The sequence below is a fragment of the Motacilla alba genome, chromosome 4 (assembly GCF_015832195.1).
Source record: "Motacilla alba alba isolate MOTALB_02 chromosome 4, Motacilla_alba_V1.0_pri, whole genome shotgun sequence".
Classification (NCBI taxonomy): Eukaryota; Metazoa; Chordata; class Aves; order Passeriformes; family Motacillidae; genus Motacilla; species Motacilla alba.
The window spans coordinates 46,844,392-46,863,909 of record NC_052019.1 but is presented as its reverse complement, the minus strand read 5'-3'; the positions used below and the strand labels follow the sequence as shown (position 1 = coordinate 46,863,909).

At 41.3% G+C, this 19,518-nt stretch overlaps 1 protein-coding gene across 2 annotated transcripts in view; it reads left to right on the top strand.

Moving 5' to 3' along the window:
* Positions 1-1,309: 1,309 nt before the first annotated feature.
* SGMS2 (sphingomyelin synthase 2) overlaps positions 1,310-19,518 on the top strand; it is a 42,160-nt gene continuing 23,951 nt past the window's right edge. Inside the window, exon 1 of one of the 2 annotated variants that reach the window (XM_038136380.1) lies at positions 1,310-1,398. The gene's annotated coding sequence lies outside the window, so the exon portion shown is untranslated. Of the gene's footprint in view, positions 1,399-5,093; positions 5,639-19,518 lie in introns of those variants that run through there. The other variant, XM_038136379.1, reaches the window with a different exon arrangement.

Genomic DNA, 19,518 nt, shown 5'->3' with positions numbered 1-19,518 from the left:
CTCTTGGCCTTGTTACACCTCATGAGATTCCCATGGGCCCACTTCTGGAGCCTGTCTTGGTATCCTGTCCTTCAGGTCTGTCAGCAGCATCACCCAACTTGGTGTCATCTGGATCTAGTTTCCTAGAATCACCTTGCACACATATAGAGATGATCAGTTAGAATTTATTTTCATTGCTCCCTGATCTCCCGTTTTCCCCCTGCAGCCTCTGTCAAGTAAATACCTGCACTCTTCCTATTTCTTCCAAAGCCTTGCTTCATACAAGAAAAGCATTTATTGATATGCCACTGTTGTGTATAGAAATCTCTCTGAAGCTAGAGACAGAGATTTTGGATGCACATATTTTTAGACAGAAAACCAATTTTTGGTTTGTAAGTTTTTAAGGAAAAAAAAAGTTTTTAAGGAAACTGATTGAAAGAAACCGAACCAAGATATCTTATTTCACAGCTTCTAAAGTGTGTCTGATTTCATATAGTTTGAATACTCAAAAGAATTGCCAAAATCAAGAAAACAAGACACTCCCCCACCCTTTCTGTCCCATTCATAATTATATTAGGAAAAGATTCTTCCCTATGGGGGTGGTAAGGGAAGGTTGCCCAGAGAAGTTGTGGATGCCTCATCCCCAGATGGGGCTTTGAGAAACCTGGTCTAGTGGAAGGTGTCCCTGACCACAAAAGAGGTGTTGGACCTTGATCTTCAAGGTCCCCTTCCAACCCAAAACCATTCTATGATTTTATGATCCCACAATATATCCAAAGGGAAAAAAAAATAGGATAAATTTGAGGTACAGCCTTTTTTTCTTATGAAAGTAAAATAGTGAGGAAAAAGTAAAAAGTTTGTTTTAACTTACTGCTTTGTTAAAAAAAAAAAAAGTGTAGTTAATTTTTTTTTTCCTCATGAGCTTTAGCAGGGAATTTAATTCCACAAAGCTTCATATTTTTTTCCCCTGAAACTATCCAGGGACGTTCTCAATAACACAGAAGCCCTTGAAAAAATAGTTTTTAAAACATAATATCTCTGCCTAGCTGTTGGTTATGAAAACAGCTAATACAGCAATTTTTGAGGAATGTAAACTCTGTAAAGCACCAAGGTTAGGCAAACGAGAGACAATAATCACGGATTTGTAGGTCTCGGGAAGTCGAAAGAAAGTGGCTGGAGGAAGCATCTGCTGTCTCCAGAGATGCCTCCAAGCTGGACACCGCTGGCAGCGGGGTTGGAGGCGGCGGCCGCTCCCTCCCGAGCCCGGCCGGGCACCTGCGGGGCGGGCGGGCTGCCGCTGCCATTGGCCTGGCGCCGCTTCCCGCCTCCTTTGAAAGCTCGGCAAGGGCGGGCGGCAGCCGTGCCTCGGCAGTCGGGCAGCCGGGCCGGGGCGGCACGGGCCAGCGCAGGAGGCCGCAGGTAAGGCCGGGCAGCCGGCGGGGAGCGCTTTGCCCGGGTGTCCCTCGTGGGGACTGGGGCGGGCTCCGCTCAGCTGAGGAAGTGACACTGCGGCTCCTTTGCTCGCGGGTTCTTCGTGCAAGGTGGTAGCGCTGGAGCGATGTTTTCGTGCTTAGTATGGCAGCGCTTGGCTTGGCAGCATAGTGCTTTATAGTAACTAGTAGTTGTCTTTGTTTGGTGACTTTTTTGTTTGTTTGTTTGTTTTTTCAATTATTTTTTGGGGTGTTGACCTGTTAAGGTAGACTTGCTATCTGAGCAGCTGAACTTGTGCTTGATCCAGCTGTGGTGATTTATAAACATGTTTCTTAAGGCCCCAGTCTCTCCAGTGGTAGGGCAGGACTGTGTACTTTGGAACTTTGAAGGAGTGATGGAAAAACTTGTCTTATGGTTTGTATTGTGACTTATCTTTTCATCCACTTGTTCAGCTGCCAAAAAATAGTGACATTAATGGTGAATTGACAAGGTAAGCTTTCTCCTTGTTCTAAAGCTCTTGATGGTGAAAAAGAGTTAGTGAATGGATCAAAACCAAAAATCTGGAGACCTAGAATTCATGTCATGGCTGAAATGCATCTAATTCAAAAACTGTGGAAATTATTTTTGTTAGGGGGTGTTTAAGGGTTTAGAAAGTGTATACTGATGAAGAATCTCTTCATGGTATAATCTACTTACATTGGGCTTTAATGTGTTTTACTCTTTCATAATTGGGTGGGAATAATAAATAATTCTGGAGTTACTGCATCTGCTTTAAGGTAGAAATATCAACTAGCACCTTCACAGATGTAATAGGGCTGCCATGAGAACCAGGGTACAGAATATGTTAGACCTGACTAGAAGTAGTTAGCAGGATTACCCTGACTTATATGCTACTTGAAGAAAAGGCAAGGAGGAACTGTAAGTGACTATAATTATGGCAGTGTATGGCATACTTCAATATTAAATATGTATGTTTCCATCTGCCCTTAACACACGTGCAATAAAGGCTGCAAATGTATGTGTGCACCTAAGAACATATGTACTTATACAGTTAATGAGGTCTGAAACTACTTAGGCTGAGCACAGGTATATAGTTTTTGCTTATCAGTTTCTGCACAGAATTTGCTATGGCATGGCTACACACAAAAAAAAAGGTGTTTGTTTTTTTGGGTTTTTTTTAGTAGTACTGTTTATTCTGTCTATAAACTGTAAAGCCAGCTTGAACTAGAAATTTCTGTATGGTTCTCGGTTCCCCCCTGCACAAACCCAATCTTGCAGCTTTGGTTCTCCCATGGTAGGACAAAGCAGGATTCTGGTGGTAGCTACTTCTGAAAACTGCTCAAGTGTCTCTCTTTGGAAATAGTCAGAATTTTAATGCATAAGCTGGCTGTGTTCGTTTATAGAATTACTGTTTCCAATAATATCCCTGCTGATCTCATGAAAGGGGGAAAAGTAAACAGTAATGAAAAAGATGCTGGGTTTGTTCCAAGTGAAAGGAACAGTATTTTTTCCCCCTCAAAGCTCTGTTTCTGTATTCTCTCCCTCTCATCTGCCTCCCTGGGAGGTGAAGGGGAATGTGACTTGTATATGAGTCTCCCTGTGAAATTCTGTCTGTGTGTGCAAGGTTTGTTTTTCCTCAAAATGAGTTATCATTTTGAAAGTCTTGTTATCTCTCACTTAATTCCTGTCTGAAAACAATCTTCTGAAGTCAATTTAGTTTAAAGTAAAGGTTGAGAGATATGCTGCTAATTCCTCTGGCAAGTTTTGTGACTTCACAAATTTGCTGCTTGCTTTCGGAGGTTTGTTGTTATGCAGGATTTGCAAACAGTTCTTACCAGAATAGTAAGAGACCCTCTTTTGCAAGCTGCTCCTCACAGATCCACCCCTGAGCTCTACACTTCAACCTCTCATCTGCATAGATGGGCATGTGGGGTTGGGTGTGAAGTGTATCCTTGAGCAGAGTAAGAAAATGTACTGCTATTTGTTTACTTACTCAAATGTAGTGCTTCAGAGAATATTATTTAAGAGTAATGCTGGTGTTTCAGCTTACTGATGTATCCAAATAATTTGGAAAAATGCCAGTAAAATTTCCAGTCTTTGCTTTTAACCTTTCTTCAGTGGCTCTTTTTTAATTACAGAAAACTTGGGGAGGCCTCTTTGCTTTGCCTGTAGATAGTTTTGGGGGTTTTTTCACTTGTGTTGCTGTTTCTACTCTTGATCTGTTACTCTGTCTGTTATCCCCTCTGTATAACAGCTTGAAGTAAGATAGGATTTTGCAAAGGTGTGCATGTGATTGTGTCTGCAATAAGGCATATGTAGATATCTCTGTTATCAGTTAAATGCCCAGCCCATGGTACCTTTTTTTTCCCCCTTCAGATCTTATTTTAAAGGAAGCATTACCTACTTAGAGAATTGGAGGGGTGGTGGGAGGGGAGATTACAGTGGCAGTAAAGAGAGCTGTGTGGTTCCAGTAGACCTCTTTGGTTCAGCACTACAGGTGTGTATGTGTATTCACCTAGCAACAGGAACAGCAGTAGCCTTGCTGAATTGTTTATCTTGTATAAGAGACTGTTTGCATTAAGCCTGCATGAGATAAAACTTGGAAATCCCGGCATTCTGTCTGTAGCAGTGCCCTGGCTGTCACTATTGGACCAGGGCAGTTTCCCTGCCCCACAGAAATCTGAGAGTGCAGAAAATGTTTCCACTCTGTGCTGGAATAAAGCAGATTCTCTCTTCCCTTCCCCCAAGCTTTTGTGGAAAAAAACAAAGTGTGAGCAACCCAAGCAGAATAGCCAATAGCTGGGTGAAGGGGGCTTTCCAGGGGGGTGACGAGCGGAGGGTCAGGTGCCTTCCTCGAAGCCAGGTTTGTGTGCCGGGCCGCTCTGCTCTGTCATGTGCCCGCTCGGCGCTGCAGCCGGGTGACTAAGGCAGGACAGGTGTGTATCGGCCAGAGCGAGTTTCGGTGAGGATGAGTTGACACCTTCCTTCCCCTCCCTTCCTCCCCCGCCAATCACGTGTTTCTTGCACTGGAAAACTTCCAACAAAATCTGGCTGCTACGCAGTGATGGGAGAACTCTTTTGAAAACAGAAGGGGGGGGGGGGGGGGGAAGGAAATACCCCTCCACCCGCAAAAAAAGCCAAACAAAACCCCAAGTAAAGCCGAGTCCAGAGCGGGGGGTGAAACACTTGTGAAGCAGGGGGTTTCAGTGACAGTCATCTGTCACGTGAGCAGATTTGGGGAAATCAAATCCCCCGGCAAAACCGGGAAGCCCGTCGCTGCGGAGGGCGGTGGCGCTCGGCTGTGGCCTGGCTGCGGGGGCTGCCCCGGCACCTGCCCCCGCTCTGGCTGCGGGGGCGGGCGGTGCCCTTCCCGTAGCCGGCGTTTCAGGGTGGGCAGGGCAGGTGTGGGCGCCCCTTTTTGCGGGCTAACGTGGCCCTTGCCCGGCGGCAGCGGGACGGAGCCGTGCGGGGCTGCAGGAGCGGGCAGGGCAGGGGGGTTGGGGCCGGGCCGTGCCCGCTCGGGGCTGCCGCGGCCCCGCCACACTCGCGCGCCGGGGCGGTGCGGGCGCGCGGCCCCGCCGGGAGGGGGCGGCGGGCGGCGCGCGCGCGCAGAGGCGCGCGTCGGAGGGGCCGCGAGCGCGCGCGGGCGGGCGGGGCCGGCACCTTGCGCGGCGGGCGGGGGCTCCGGGAGGTCCGGGCGGAGCGGCCGGCCCTGCCCCGGACAGCGGCGGCGGCGCGGTGAGTCACTGCTTGGAAATGGAGTGGGCGGGCGTGCGCGTAGCAGAATGAATGATGTCAGGGAGCACCGCGGCGAGCATGAGGCTCGCGGCAAACACGGCGGCGGCCGCAGCCCCGAACGAGCGCTGCCGCCGGCGCCCCCCCGGCCCGGAGCCGCCCTCCAGCGGGAGAGCCCTTCCAGCTGCGGCACTGCTGAGGCAGGAAAGCTCTGCGAGAAGTGTCGCCTCCGCCGACGCCCTTAAAGCCGGTCCCTTTCGCCAGGAGGGAGAAGAGGCTGAGGCTGGGAGAGGAGCAAATTGCAGGGGAAGGTAGAGATTGTGGCAAACTTTCTAGCTGCTTCTGCGTGCTGCTACCTCACTGGTGGGAGTGTCTGCCCATAAGGAACTGCAGAGCCCAAACCTAGGAGCCCTGAGGCTCCAAAAACGACTTCCAGCCGCCTTTGGAGGAGGAACTGCCAGCAGTGCAAGATTTTGCGTATACGGCCGAGTAGGTAAGTTGGGCGCGCCATAGGTGGATTAACAGCGTGGCGAACCACAGGTGCCCACTTGGAGACCCTCTTTCACAGAAGACCTACAACTGTCAGCTGGATAGAGACTGGGAAGGGCAGTCCCACGCGTGTGGTCTCTTCAATTTCTAGAGTTTTAGCTAGGGAGGGCACCTGCTGTTTTGATTTCTCTTGCCAACGTGGCACATACCTAGTTTGAGAGTAAAATTCTATGGTTTTGGTGTGGGCAATGTATACATACCTCTTAGAGCAGTACCATATACCTAGCTGCTCAGGAAGAGACTTTAAAATGTGGGATTTCAGTTCAGGGAGATAAAGTATTATTATAAGGCTTTTAAGAGTGTTGTAAAGGTGTTTCGTATAGGTGTTTGGTTTTTTTTCTTATTGCACATCTGCTCTGTTCAAGCCACTCTTAAACTTCCTGAACTGCTGCTGAACTAAATTTTTGACTTAGTGTCAGGTTGCATTTCTTTTAATGTTGTGTGGTTTCTGGCATAAATTTAGCTTTAAATCCTTGTGAAAAGTAGTTAATGCATAGTCTTCTGGCAAAGTAATAAAACTAGGATACACTGTAGAATGTCTGTTTAGTTTAGTCAATTTCTAAATATTTTATTTTGTTTCATTTGAACACCTTAGGAAATCAAACATCTGTCCTCAAACCACTTGACAGCTATTAATTTATACACAGTTAATTATACAAGTGAATGGTTCCATGGGAGTATTAGCATAAACTGAGCAGGTGCATGGTACTTCATCTGAGACACCAGGCCTTACAGGAGTTTTGGCAGGCTTCACTTTAAACCACGTTTATTAAATGCTTTGTCCAAAATCAATTTGCTTTTTTAAATTATATTTAATGTAGTTGCTTAGATGTATTATTATTTGACAAGGCAGGTTTTTTGAGGCTCCATAGCCTTAAATACTTTCTTGCTGTGAAACCAATAACTTCTATTCCTTATTTTACCCTTAATTAAATAATCTAGGGCTTAATTTACTAGGAAGGTCAGTGTGCTTGCTTCCATATTTCTTTCCTTTTAGATTGTTAGTTCAAAATCAGACACGGATTATCACATTCTGCTGAAAAACGTATGCTTGTCTCTGTCCTCCAGAAAAATATTCCAGTGTACCCTGTGTAGTATGTCAGTCTTAGAGGATATTGGACAAATCAAGTGGTGATTGGGAGAAACTTTAGGTGAAAATCTAAGGAGACAAAAATTGTAAGGTGATAAAGGATCCTAATGAGGTAGATTTCTGTACTGTCCTTGAAGTGAACTTACACAATGGAGGAATGACAACTTGAAGAGAGCAAAGACAGATTATTTTTTTTGAGCCACGGGTTGGCAGTCTCAATATAGAATGCCTTTACTCCTAAATTTTAAATATTGAGCCATGGATGGCATGTTGATAAACATCTACTTTTCTGCATTGTAGAAGTGTACTCTAGTTGTAAGACTGTAAGACAGGACTGAATTCAGAACTTAATGCTTCTAGTAGACATCAGAAGTGTTATATCTGGGATACAGTATAGTGAAAAATTGAAAGTTTCCTTATCAATGCAAAAAACTCAGCCCACACATGTACCTCCCTGTCTCTGGAAGAGCTGAATAAGAGACTTAATCTTAGGTATTTTTAATTCTGAAGCCTAGAGTTATTTACAGTGTATGAGTATAGCATATTAAAGCTATGAAGACTAAAAAATAGTGTATTGATTTTTAGGGATTAACAAAATAAGTATTGAAACAAGTGATGGATTTAAAAAATAAGTAGTCTTTTTAAATGAGCAGAAAATGTAGAAGAAGGTTTTTGAAGAAATGGCTCATTACACTTAAGTCTCCTGGAACAGAAGTGGTCTTTGAAGATAGAGGTATTTGTAATAAATTGCATGCCTCTTCTGTTTTTTGGTTTTTTTTTTTCTTTCTTAATTTTGGTGGGCTGTTGGCGTATGATAGTTTTTGACACTGTTTGTGGGGAGTGGACAATACAGATGCTGTGACATTATTTAGTATGGCTGTGGTATTGCACTAGTCTGCACAGATGCTGCAGAGATTAATGTAACACTAGGTCCACTGTCTTCACAGATCTCTCCCTGCTGGGAGGATTGTTTGTACCATGGACACCACTGTCCCCAAAGATGCTGCGCACAGTAAGAATGTCAGGCATCCAGGCACCACTGTCCCAGCAGATGCTGAAGACCTTAAGAGCTGCTAATGGGAAAGTTTTGTGTAGCACAGATAGCTCTGTGTTATGTTCCAAACAGAAAGTCTATTCTAGACATTTCTTGACTATCCTGAAACCCAGCTGTTCTAGTCAGGCTCCAGAATGTTAATAACCACCAGTGTCTCCTGTATGAGGATGCTTGCTTAAGTTAACAGTTACCACTGTTTCTCTTCCCCAGAACAGATCTTGTGGGGACATGGGTGATAAAAAGAATGAAGTACTTCTTATCAATGTAATTGGTTTTGGAAGTCTGTGGCTGTTGATAGGAATTTTAATAGGACCAAAATATAAAGTAAAAGTGAATCAGCTTTAGGGAAACATGGTACTTACCCTTTAGCTAACATATATGCAGTATTGGTAAAATAAGGGGACTACTGTGCTTGAGGTCACGCTGAGTAAAACTTTTTGCTTTACTGTGTGTCAGTCCTGCTCGCTGTCTGATAGCACTTAAAAATGTTGGAGTGCAGTCTGTTGTATATGTGAAGAAACAGTTTGTCACAGAGTATCTGAGTCTGTTGAGGTGATCATTGCAAATAGAATGGTTCTTAATGAAACAGTGTTTGGGTTTAGATCATCAGAGAAAATGAGCATCATTAATCAGGAGAACTTCACTGCATTCATTCTGACAAGAGAATTTTAAAGCAGAAAAGCATGTGTTAGTTATTTTTTTCAGAAAAAAATAGTTTCTCCAGTATTAACTCTAGAATGGCAGAATGTCCTGTTTATTTGAAGGTTCTTCAACAAAAAATCAGATGTCACTTACCCTTGCTGTCACTTAACCTCTATCAACTGGGGAGGGTAACTTTCAACTACCACGTGTAAATTGCAAGAACATCTCACTTATTATTGATCAAGTTTGTATACAAAAATGAAGTTGCTGATATTAGTAGATCGGGGAGGGTTCCAAAGCCTGACCTTGGCAGTCACGCATTGAAAGTCTTCCTGTTTTTAGCTTTTCTCCTGGCCTTTAGAGTTCATCTCTTTCTGCTCTGTTCTGTAGTCTTTTGTTTATTTTTCTTTATATATAGTGATTTCCTCAGGTTGAATCTTACTAGGATCCTGGGCCATGCAGTAAGCTTTGCACTAAACTTTGCAGTGTTGTTGTGTCTGTGGTTACCGATGCAAATTAGGATTAGGGTTATACACCTGTTCTTCCTTGGGGAAATGCTGAGCCTCTTGGGCACAGCACTAAATGTTTTGAAAAGTTGCATCAGCTTAATTTGGTTGATTTAAGCTGAACTGGTGCAGAGAATTTAGGAATATGTTTGCTTAAGAATGGCTCAATTTAAAATAAATTCCCTCTGGATTATTTTTGATTTAGCAGTAATCGGCAATCTTAAATGGAATTTAGAGAGTTGGATTCAGTTTTTCAGACAAGATGTAAGCATATCATGGCTGAAACGGGGAAGAAAGTTGAAAGTACAAATAATGATTAACTGTATCTTTAGCTACAGTAACATTATATTGATGGTGGAAGAGATGGATATCACAAAAGAAATCAACGGAAGTGAGCAATAAACCCCAGGAAGCTATTTATATTTAAGGTGTTCTTTCTAATCCCCTATCTGAGAATTTATGAACTGCCTGCAGCAGTTTATGATCACAGGTTTTCAAGGGTCCTCAGGCAATTGATAATGTTCTTTGTGAAATGTTTCAGAAGCAGGTTTACCTATTAGTTGTCAAAAACCAGTATGGCCCATGTAATGTAAGTACTAATATGGATTAAATACATGTAAATTAAAAAGCCCAGTATTAGTACATTTATTCTGTCTAATTAGTATATTATTTCTTTCTTCATGCAAGTTCTGATAGCAAAGTCACTATGAGCTATCAAAACTTACTAGAGTTTGTGTTTGTAGTGCCTAACTTAGAGAAGGATGGTTTTTTTTGTTTTGCTTGATCATACATCTATGATCATAGTTCATGCCTCTAATAATAGAACTTAAATTTGATTGGGTTTTTTTTGGTTGGTTGGTTGGTTTTGATTGTGTGTGTGGTGTTTTGTTGGGTTTTTTTCCATCTAAGTTAACTATAAAGTAAATGAGAGTCTTTAATCCTATCAGAGTGCAGAAATCTGTCCAGCTTCAAAGAACAGGCCTCTTGGATCTTGTAAGACCTAGCTTAAAGCCCTAGGCACAAGGCAATGGTTTCCATTTCTTGAAGTATTATTAGAAGTATTTTAGCATATGCCACCTCCCCCAAAAATCTTTAATAGAGCTCTTGTGTCTGTAAAAGTCCTTTATTAAGAAGTCACCTGCTCTCACTACGTGTTTTATTTTTATGTTGACATATGTTTGCATTTTCTGATCTTTGTATTTTTAGAGTGTGTATTCTGCTTAGCCTCCTAAGATCTTAAACTGTTGTGTGGTCAGTACTGAGTGACTTCTCACAGTTAGTTTCAGCCATGTGAAATGTACATAAGTGACAAAATGTTTACTTATGCACACACCCAAGTTCCTGCTTATGTTCACTCTAGTGCTGGCCAGTTGGTTAGTGGACCAGAGCTAAATAAGGAGACAGGATTGCCAGACTTTTTTTAAATTCGGTTTCAGCTGTGTTTTGCTTATGTTCTCTCCAAGAAACTGAATTCAACTGTATATGCTTCATTTAATATTCCAGACTACTGCTAAATCAGAAATAATGAGCCAGTCTCCTTATTTAGGTGACATAATTTGCTGAAGAGAAGCAGCAGTAGACAAGGTCATGCCTCATAGTCATTAATTCTGTCTTTAATCTGGAGGGCATGATATAATCCTGTAGCTTGTTGATAGTTATAGTATGCTTCTACAGTAATTACAGTTTATTTGATTATTTTTTAAATTTCTTTTTTTACTTCCCCACATCAGCCTTGTAAATGGGAAACTGCACTTGCTGTGTGCAGATGCTTTATGCCAAATACTACTGCCCATGTCTTGGTTTGAGACTAAACACAGGCTGTAGTGGAGCAAAGTGTTCCCATCACTGCAGTTGCTTAAAAAGGACATCTTAAAAGCTGTAATGCCGTGTTACTGTCTTAACAGTGCTAAAACTACACCTCATGTGGAATTCTGTTTCATCTTCTGACAGTTATTTTGGTTCAAATTTATGTATGACAATTTCAGTAAGAAATCAAAAGCATTTAAACTGAAATTCTGAAAGCCCTGTTTTGTTTTGGTGGGATTTTTTTTCTGTAATACTGAGAGAGATTAATTCTTATGACTCTCATTTGGATTCGATCATAGGTGCTGTTTTTTAATGGTAGCTTTTTCAGGAGTGTATAGAAACTATGGATATGTTGTAGCTTAAAAAGTTAACTCGTGTTACTTTTAGTTCCTGTGTGTTAGGAGCCTGACAAAAGTCCTCCCAAAGCTTGTGGTTTTTCCTGTTTTCATAAGACTGTACTAATCTGTAAGGATGCCAGGTGAGAGTTCCTTACAATGCCAGTCTCAGAACCATGAGCTTGTCTTCATTTGATTTTACTCAGATTTTATTTATTAGTTCGAGTGTCACTTGACAAGAGTTCATTCTTGTCTTCTGGCATACCATTTTGGTCTTATAGAGGCCAAAACTTGGCTCTAATTTATAAGTAAAAATTAATACACTTGCTTAAGCTGCTGTTACTGAAATGCAGATGCTGTTTTTCACAGAACTGTTTGCAAATTACTTTGAAAGCATGTGTATACTTTGCATAGGGAATGATCTTGAAATTTTTGGGGAAAAAAAAAATCAACTCTACTTGATGTAGAAAATGTGCCAGAAAGCTAAAGCTGGTCCTCCAAAGTGAATCTCTGTTTATTTCTGTTCTGTGAGAAAACACATTGGCTGAAGTTGAGTTCTGTTATTGACTATTAAAAGTGCTCATGCAGTAACATAGAAAAATAACACTCCAGTGTTTTTGTTTTCCTAGAAATTTTTTTAACTTTCATGGTGTACTTCAGTCTTGAGAGGAAGGGCTGTGGCATCCTGTTTGGCACTGAAGCAAGAAGTATTAAAGGCATTGTTCCTTCCAAGGTGCCACAGTGAACTTAGAAATTAAATTGGAAGTTAATATTAAGGCAACTTACTGAAGAGTTTAGTGTTACGGGTTTAAACTTCAGTCCACTGCAGTGATCGTGTCCTGAGTTTTCAGATTATTCAGAATTCATCTTTTTAGTGGTAACTGTGACTTGGAAACTGAACGCTACACATGCTACACAGCTGAATGGCAAGTGCTTTCCGATGAGAATGGTTTTCTTGTTGGCCTCTGTTTTGTGCTCTGCAGTAACCATAGTCATTAGCTTCTTCCATGCAGGTCTTAAAAAATGGCTCTATTTACAGATGTGCAAACAGGCATAAGTTTAAGATAAGTAACATTTCTTCATTCTTCTGTTTGGAACAAACTGTGTAAGGTAGGGTGAAATAATGTGTATCTCTCTGGTAAAGTCAGTAATTTGTACTGACTTTTAAGATGGATGAAATAAATGTCAGCTGACCAACAACATCATAAGATGCAATATCTCAAATAGCAAAGCTCCAGTAGTTAGGCTAAATAATTATGCTTCTTGCTCTAAAAGTATTTTTCTTTGATATGAAGTGCTTGGGTTTTTTTTTAAAGCATAATTCTACAGATTGCAGGCAGTTCATGCTTTCTTGTGTACATTACTGCCTAGTCACTAGACTATCTGAGCAAGGTAAGATGCATGGCTTAGTTTTATTATGCAGAATGAATGTTCCCATAAAAATTTTTGTTTGGTTTTTTTTCCTTAATTTGTAGTATATAAAGTTTATAATAAAGTCTTAAACATCATAGAGGCTGAATAAACTCTTTACCTCTTCTATATTTGAAGAGCTCAGAACTGAATGACTGAATTTAAAATGGGATAATATTCGCCTTCCAAGGCCTGGAGGGCAGAGGAGAGTGGTAGGAAAGCAGAAGCTCTCTGTTCTATTATGCTGCAGTAAGGGCAAACACTAGAACCATGTTCTTCTGCCTTACCTGTAATTCTTGAGTGTGCACACATAGGTGCTTTCTTCCTACTCTCCCTCTGCATCCCGTGGTAGTACAGTCAGGAACAAAGCTTTTAGCACTGAAAGCCTTTTCTAGAACACGTGACAGAGGCAACACAGCTTAGTCAAAATTTGACTGTGATGTGTGTAACATGCAGATAAAGTTTGTTCTTATCAAAGTCTCTCTTGCAGTAACAAGGACAGCTACAGGAGGAGTATTGTACTTTGGCTTTCATAATTTGCTTGAAGAACCATTATCTTGATTAATCTTCCATAACACCGTTATGAAGATGCTTCTGATTTTAATGGTTTGTAATGCTCAGAAGGTTTTAGACTGATGTTACATAGCTTATAATTTGGTTGTGCATTGTTGAGAATGTAGCATGAAAAATGTCCTGGCACATGCATTTGGGGGGATATTCTATAGTGTTTCCAATTAGGATCAGAGAAAAAGGCTTTTCTCCTTTTATCAAGAGGCTTATAAACTGCGGGATGGTATTTTTAGTGTTGTGTATTTGTCGTAGTGTGATTTGATGGAGAAAAAGACAATCTTAGTGGACAGAAAATGTATTGTTATTTAGGATGATGTTTTTGTCTTGTCACTATTATGACTGTTTCATAACACTGTTTCCACACCTCTCATCTCCTCTTTTCACAAGTCCTGTCAGTCTAGGAGGATTCCAAGGTCTGAGGGTATCTTTGTGTCGGTTTACCTCTTAGCCAGGCAGCACCCACCGAGCGATTGCCCATGAGATATGTTTGCAGATAACCAAGCTGTAAGTCAAATAGATTTTCATGCTGGTACATGTCAAAGAACATGTGGCTTTTTGCCTAACAGTTACAGCTCTAGGAGTCCGTGAGGTGTGTGAGCCCCTTGTCTTGTCTCCTGTTATATGTTAAGAAAGTGGTTTGTGTAGTTAGACTGAATAGTACCTGTTCCATTTGGTGTTTGTTGGACGTTTTTGTTTGCTTGTTGTTTTGTGTTTGTTTTTTCAATTGCCTGCTGTGAAGTCTGCACATTAGCTCAAATGTTGAGGGTTAGTGGCAATTCACGTTCTTCCTGGAAAGTGTCTCAGTATGTGTTTATAAATACTCAGTGTTCTGATGTCTGAATATGCTAAAGGAATTTTACTGCAAGTTTTTATCCTGGACACTTCAGGTGATTGCCCTGACTGCCTCCTTGTAGAATAAGAGATCAGTTTGTGCTCTTGCTGCAGAGATGCAGAATTGAACAAGTGTCAGTTCTGTCTAAATCTGTTCTATAAGTTGTACTGTCAGACATGAGGAAACTTTGGGAAGCCAGAAACTTTGTCTGAACAGTCCTTTTTAGATCAGGGTAGTTACTCATGCTGTTGGATTTAAACTTCAATACTTAACTTGTTTGAGTGTATTCTGTAAAGCTCTCCCAGGAATATAGGAAATGTAGGCTATGGCAGATGCCTTAATTCTAGAGATGCGTTACTTCTTTTCTGCATCAGACTCACACATCTGAGTATTCAATACTTACAGCAGCTCACAATGTGCATTATCTGAAAAGGCAATCAGATTTGTTCAGAGTTTGGACTTACTTTTTGGCCTGATCTGTTTACAGTCTTTGCTGGACTATAACACTTCTGTGTATTAAACCTGTTTCTTTTGTGTTCTTTGTCTTGCATCAGGTATGGAAAACATCTGAAGGTCTTAAATTGAAATTCTGACTCAATTTTTGTCTAATACTAGAGCAGCATTTTGCTTTCCTTGTGTTAAGACTTTTTAAAAAAAATAGTTTTATTACTTTTTTCACATTCAGGTACTAGGAAGGAGAGAAAAATGGATCTGCTCTGGGATTTCAGATAAATTTCTTCTGTCCTTTACCCATAAAACTTACTAATGCATGGATAACATGCTCCACTATTTTTGTTTATACAGGTGTACAGTATGGATAACTGCACTTCATGTGATTCAATAAAATTAACATTGACCTGCCATATAAGTTAAACATGCATGGCCTAGACTGTTTGCATGAATTTAATCAATTCTGCTGCACTGGCAGTGGAACAGCTTAATGTGGGCTGGAATATGCTAGTATCCCAGCCTAACTACTTCTTCCAGATAAATAAAGTATGCCTTCCTGGGTGGTAGCTGTTATGGCCAGTCCTGCACTATCCCCATCTTTGTATGTTGTCTTGATAAAGCAGTGTTAAGAAATTCCATGAGCTGGGATTGCTATGGAATGTTTAAGGGCATCTTGGTCTGCTCCAGCTGTCATTAAAATCTTAGCACATCTCTTGAGTTATGGTTGTAACCTAATGTGGAATTTTTATTTCTTCCTAATTGGCTTGCATGAGTCTAGAAGGCTGCTGCCTCTCTCCTCTGCAGACCTGTAATTGCACCTGTGGGGGTGTTTCTTGTTATACAATGTCTGTCATGCAGGGTGTGGCATTCATGTGTTTAATATTGTCATGTGCATGTTTTGTGCTTCAACTGTGCACCCTTGAAATGGTGAAGTTACCCACCTTTTAAAGTAGTGTTTAAGTGCAACTGATGTGGGGACCTTCTAGGTTAAATCCCTGTGAGATTTCCCTTCGATCCCTAGAACAGATTTGAATTTAGGGTATTCTTGGTGCCACTGATACTTGGACCTGCCATCCTAGTCCTGGCGAGATGATACTCAGAGGACAGTAGTTGACAGCAAAGCCACCTGCAGTGGCTCTAGCCGCAAAATGGCCATGCAGGAGCAGTTCCTGCAACAGCTGATTTTAGCAGAGGCTGTGTTGTGCAAGCCCTTGTCCTGGCCTGCCTTTAGCCAGGTAAGTGCCTTAAAAATGGCCTGTTTTGATGTAGTGCTGTGTTAATGAAAGCTCTTGAAATCCAAGCCACTGTTGTGTCTCAATTTCAAGCTGTGCTCTAGATGACAGTTTTCTCAGATTATGCCCGTTTGTCCTAAATTTAGAAGGTTACTTATAAAGCCAGAATGTGATCTGTCCTTGCTGATAGATGCAGATCTCTTGACATATTTGGTATTTTTGAGGAAAACTTATGCAGGAGCACAGCAGAAATAGCAGTATGTAATAAGATAGTGGCCTCCTTCATGGAAAAAGTCAGTTGGTAGACCAGAATAATTGTTTTACTGTGCCCTAATTTTGCCAAGTTCTTCATGCTCTTCTTTTAAAACTGCTTGGCACTGTTTCCAGTTGAACACTTAGTTCTGTCCTTAGACTTTTGTAACTGATCGCATGGAATTAGTTGATTCACCACATAGTTACTGTATACAATGGCTGCTTAGCACACATTCACATCACTGGTCTCAGGGAGTCTAGAGATGAGACTGACTTTGTCCTAAACAGTTTTGTCAGCTGCAGTTCTGACTGGGGAACAGTTTATAGAATCTGTTTGGCCCTCCATTTTTCAGATAGTCTACATGGCAGCTCTTTGGTCTCCCTTCCTCTTCCCAAATCAATGTGTATATAGATGTCTGCTGGACATTGGGATAAGAATGGCAGAAAATGCTTTTTGGATAATTTTTATAGAATGCTTCCTATTTTAAAGTAAGCTTTAGGGCCTCCCATGAAAATGTGACCAAGAATTAGGATGTATGTTTGTAATTCACTTTTTCCAAATGTCCTTCCTGAAATACCTTTTTTGATCACTCATTCTTTACTTCTTCTGCCCGAAATTTTTCATGGACAGTAAGACAAAGGTCAGAAGTGGTTCTGGTTTCCAGCCTGTGGGATTTTTTTTCTGTGGAGATAGTCCCTTGACTCAAAATTTTAAGTTACAGTAATGGTGCTTAAATGAAGAAATGGAAAATAAATAATGTTCAGTGCAGCACACTGTGCTGCTGGTATGAATGCCATTTAGCAGGCAGTTTGATTAGCCAGCCTATATTTCCACTTCACATTCAGCCTTGATTGATTTGAGTGATCATTTGCTTGCCTGTGCTTCTAAAGATAACAGGTTCAGTGATGACCAGAAGCCTTTCTTGAGTACAACACATAGTTTAAGGTGTGGAAGTTGCTACTTGAGGTACATGGTGATACAGTGTAATATAAATCTTCCTGTGTAGATTGAGAGTCACCTCAGTACTATCACACCAGGTTTTACCAACTGGTAGGATAAGATCAATGTAATTTCAGTCATTAATTTGATTTGTACCTTTTTAGTTATGCTGTTGTGTGCATGATGGGCAAGATGTAGGTGTTACAAAGCAGTTGTGTGATGTTACAATGAAAGACTCTAATGATAATTTTTTAGGAGCAATGATGACTTTTCAGCTGAAGATGCTATTCAGCTGTTTTCTGGCAGAAATAGTTTTAATCTCATATTTTTAGTAAGTGGGAATTTGAACATCACCAACTTCCTCATTTCAGTCCTTTAAGTTGGTTCTTTAAATCCTTTTTAAAAGCTCTTAAAGCAAAAAGAGTTCTCAAACTATTAGGCAAGAAGGGTAAGACAAATGAAAGTACTGATGTGAATGGTGAAAGCCTCTATGTTGAGTCTCATGAGCTGCTTGGCATGAAGGAATCTCATTACTGCCCTGGTGTTCAACGTAGGGTTGTTCTTACCAAAGGCTACGGTTCAGCAGGGAATAATGAAGAGAGGTTGCAATTATTTTGGAGATGTTTAGTTAGGTTCTTAAATAGTAGCTCTGTGAGGGGCAGTGAAAACACATTAATAGGATTCTTGGTCTCTTTTTTTATGACCTCTAGGGTGGGGCTGAAATGGAGATAGCAAAATACATGAGAAAGGCATTAAAGAAAGGTTTTAGGTTATAATTGTTATTATTTTCCACTGCTGCCCCACTGTTAACATCCTCTCAGAAAATTTATTCAACAATAATACCCTGTGTTGTGGGGAGATAGCTTGCCAGGCAGGAGAAGTGATTATCCTAAGGAAACACGAGTGTTCTCGTGTTCATCAGTCTGTGGCAGAAACAAAAATGAAGAAGGAAGTGTTGAAGTGCATAGTACTTAAGTGTTTAGTATTTAAACACTGTCTTTTCTGAATTAAATAATATAAAAAGGAAATATTTTTTTCTTGCCAGCATAATGTGGAAAGTATTTTCTTCTATTAATAGAAAGCTTTGAGCTAATGGAATACTTGTTGAAGTTTAAAGAAAACCATGGGACTGCATTGGAAGCTTAGGTTGTGATGCCTTTTTTTTAACTGTGTAGTGCTTCAAGTTGGTGCATAGAACTTCAGTGAGAAACCCAGTTACATCTGGAAAACTTAATATAATTTTGGTTATTGCAAACTGAAAGCTTGAACAGTATATTATGAAAGGGTTCTTTGCTGCTTTTATAATCCCCTAAGTAATCATGTCTGGATTGATCTTGGTAATTGCTGAAATTGCTCAGTACTCTTGACTTGGTGTTAGAATTAAATTTACCAAGTTTTAGTTCTGAAAGTGTGTCAACAAAAGCTGGGGGTGGGGGGGCAGGGAAGTGTTAAGGAAGCATGTAGTGTATGAGCTAGATGTAGATTTGGATGTCTGAGCCTGTAAACAAACAGGTTGAATGAGGGGTCTGTGTATTCTGGGGTTGCTGATAGTGATGCACAAGCTTTAGGCTGCTTGGTGGTAGGCGTGGCAAGGAGGTAGAGGGGAAGACCGAAATAGGAACTACATCATGTTTCTTGGTGAGTTTTAGTCACTCTGTTTACTGTGAGCATCATCCCTCTTAACTAATACTCATAAAGCTTTCCAGGCAACTACATCAACAGAGTTGAGCAAGCTGAAAACTCTTCTTAGGGAGAAGAGAGGAAGCGAGTCATTGATTCTTTCCTGACCGGTTTTAACAGTGTGTAGTGTGCTAGTCTTCTATTGTTGGCACAGAGGGTAAAACATTGGTCAGAATACCATCAGACAAGGGTGTGTGTGGGTGTGTAGATATGGGTGTTTCTGAAAGGGGATGTTTCTGCTGCTTGAGCCTCTGAACACAGCAAGTGTTGCTGCTATCTACAGAGTCACAATTTGTAATGTGCCACATGAACTGAGGGACATGTGAAACCAGCTTGTAGTATGATACTAATTAGTTTTAAATATGCCCTGTCCTAAGAACTCATGTGGGGTGAGGATTGCAGTCTTGTGCTTTGCAAGGACTATTGTCTGTTTCAGGCTTTTTAAAAAGTGAGTTATGAGGTAGGAGCCTCTGTGTACACCTCAGTGCTAAAAACACTTTTCTCTGGATTGTGCAACTTTTATATTTATTACTGCTGGTAAAATGCTGTGCAGATTTAAGCAATTACGGTCCTCTCACTTTAAACTTCTGAGGTGGAGGGTTCTTATTGCTGCAGAAAGTACACTAGAATGTTCTCAGGAATGTGACCTCTTATTTACATGTGGGAAAGGCTGTGAATGTTGTCTTTTTGGACTTCAGCAGGGCCTTTGGCACTGTTTCCCACAGCACACTGCTGGGAAAGCTGGGAGCCCATGGCTTGGACAGAAGTATCTTTGCTGGGTTCAGAACTGGCTGGATGGCCATCTGGATGGATGGGCAGAGTCCAGGAGGATGAAGTTTATTAAGTCCAAGTGCCCAGTCCTGCATTTTGGCCACAATAACCCCCTGCAATGTTATAGGTTGGGGATGGTGTGGCTGGACGGTGCCCAGGCAGGAAGGGACCTGGGGGTACTGGTTGACAGTCAGCTGAACATGAGCCAGCAGTGTGCTTTGGTGGCCAAGAAGGCCAATGGCATCCTGGCCTGT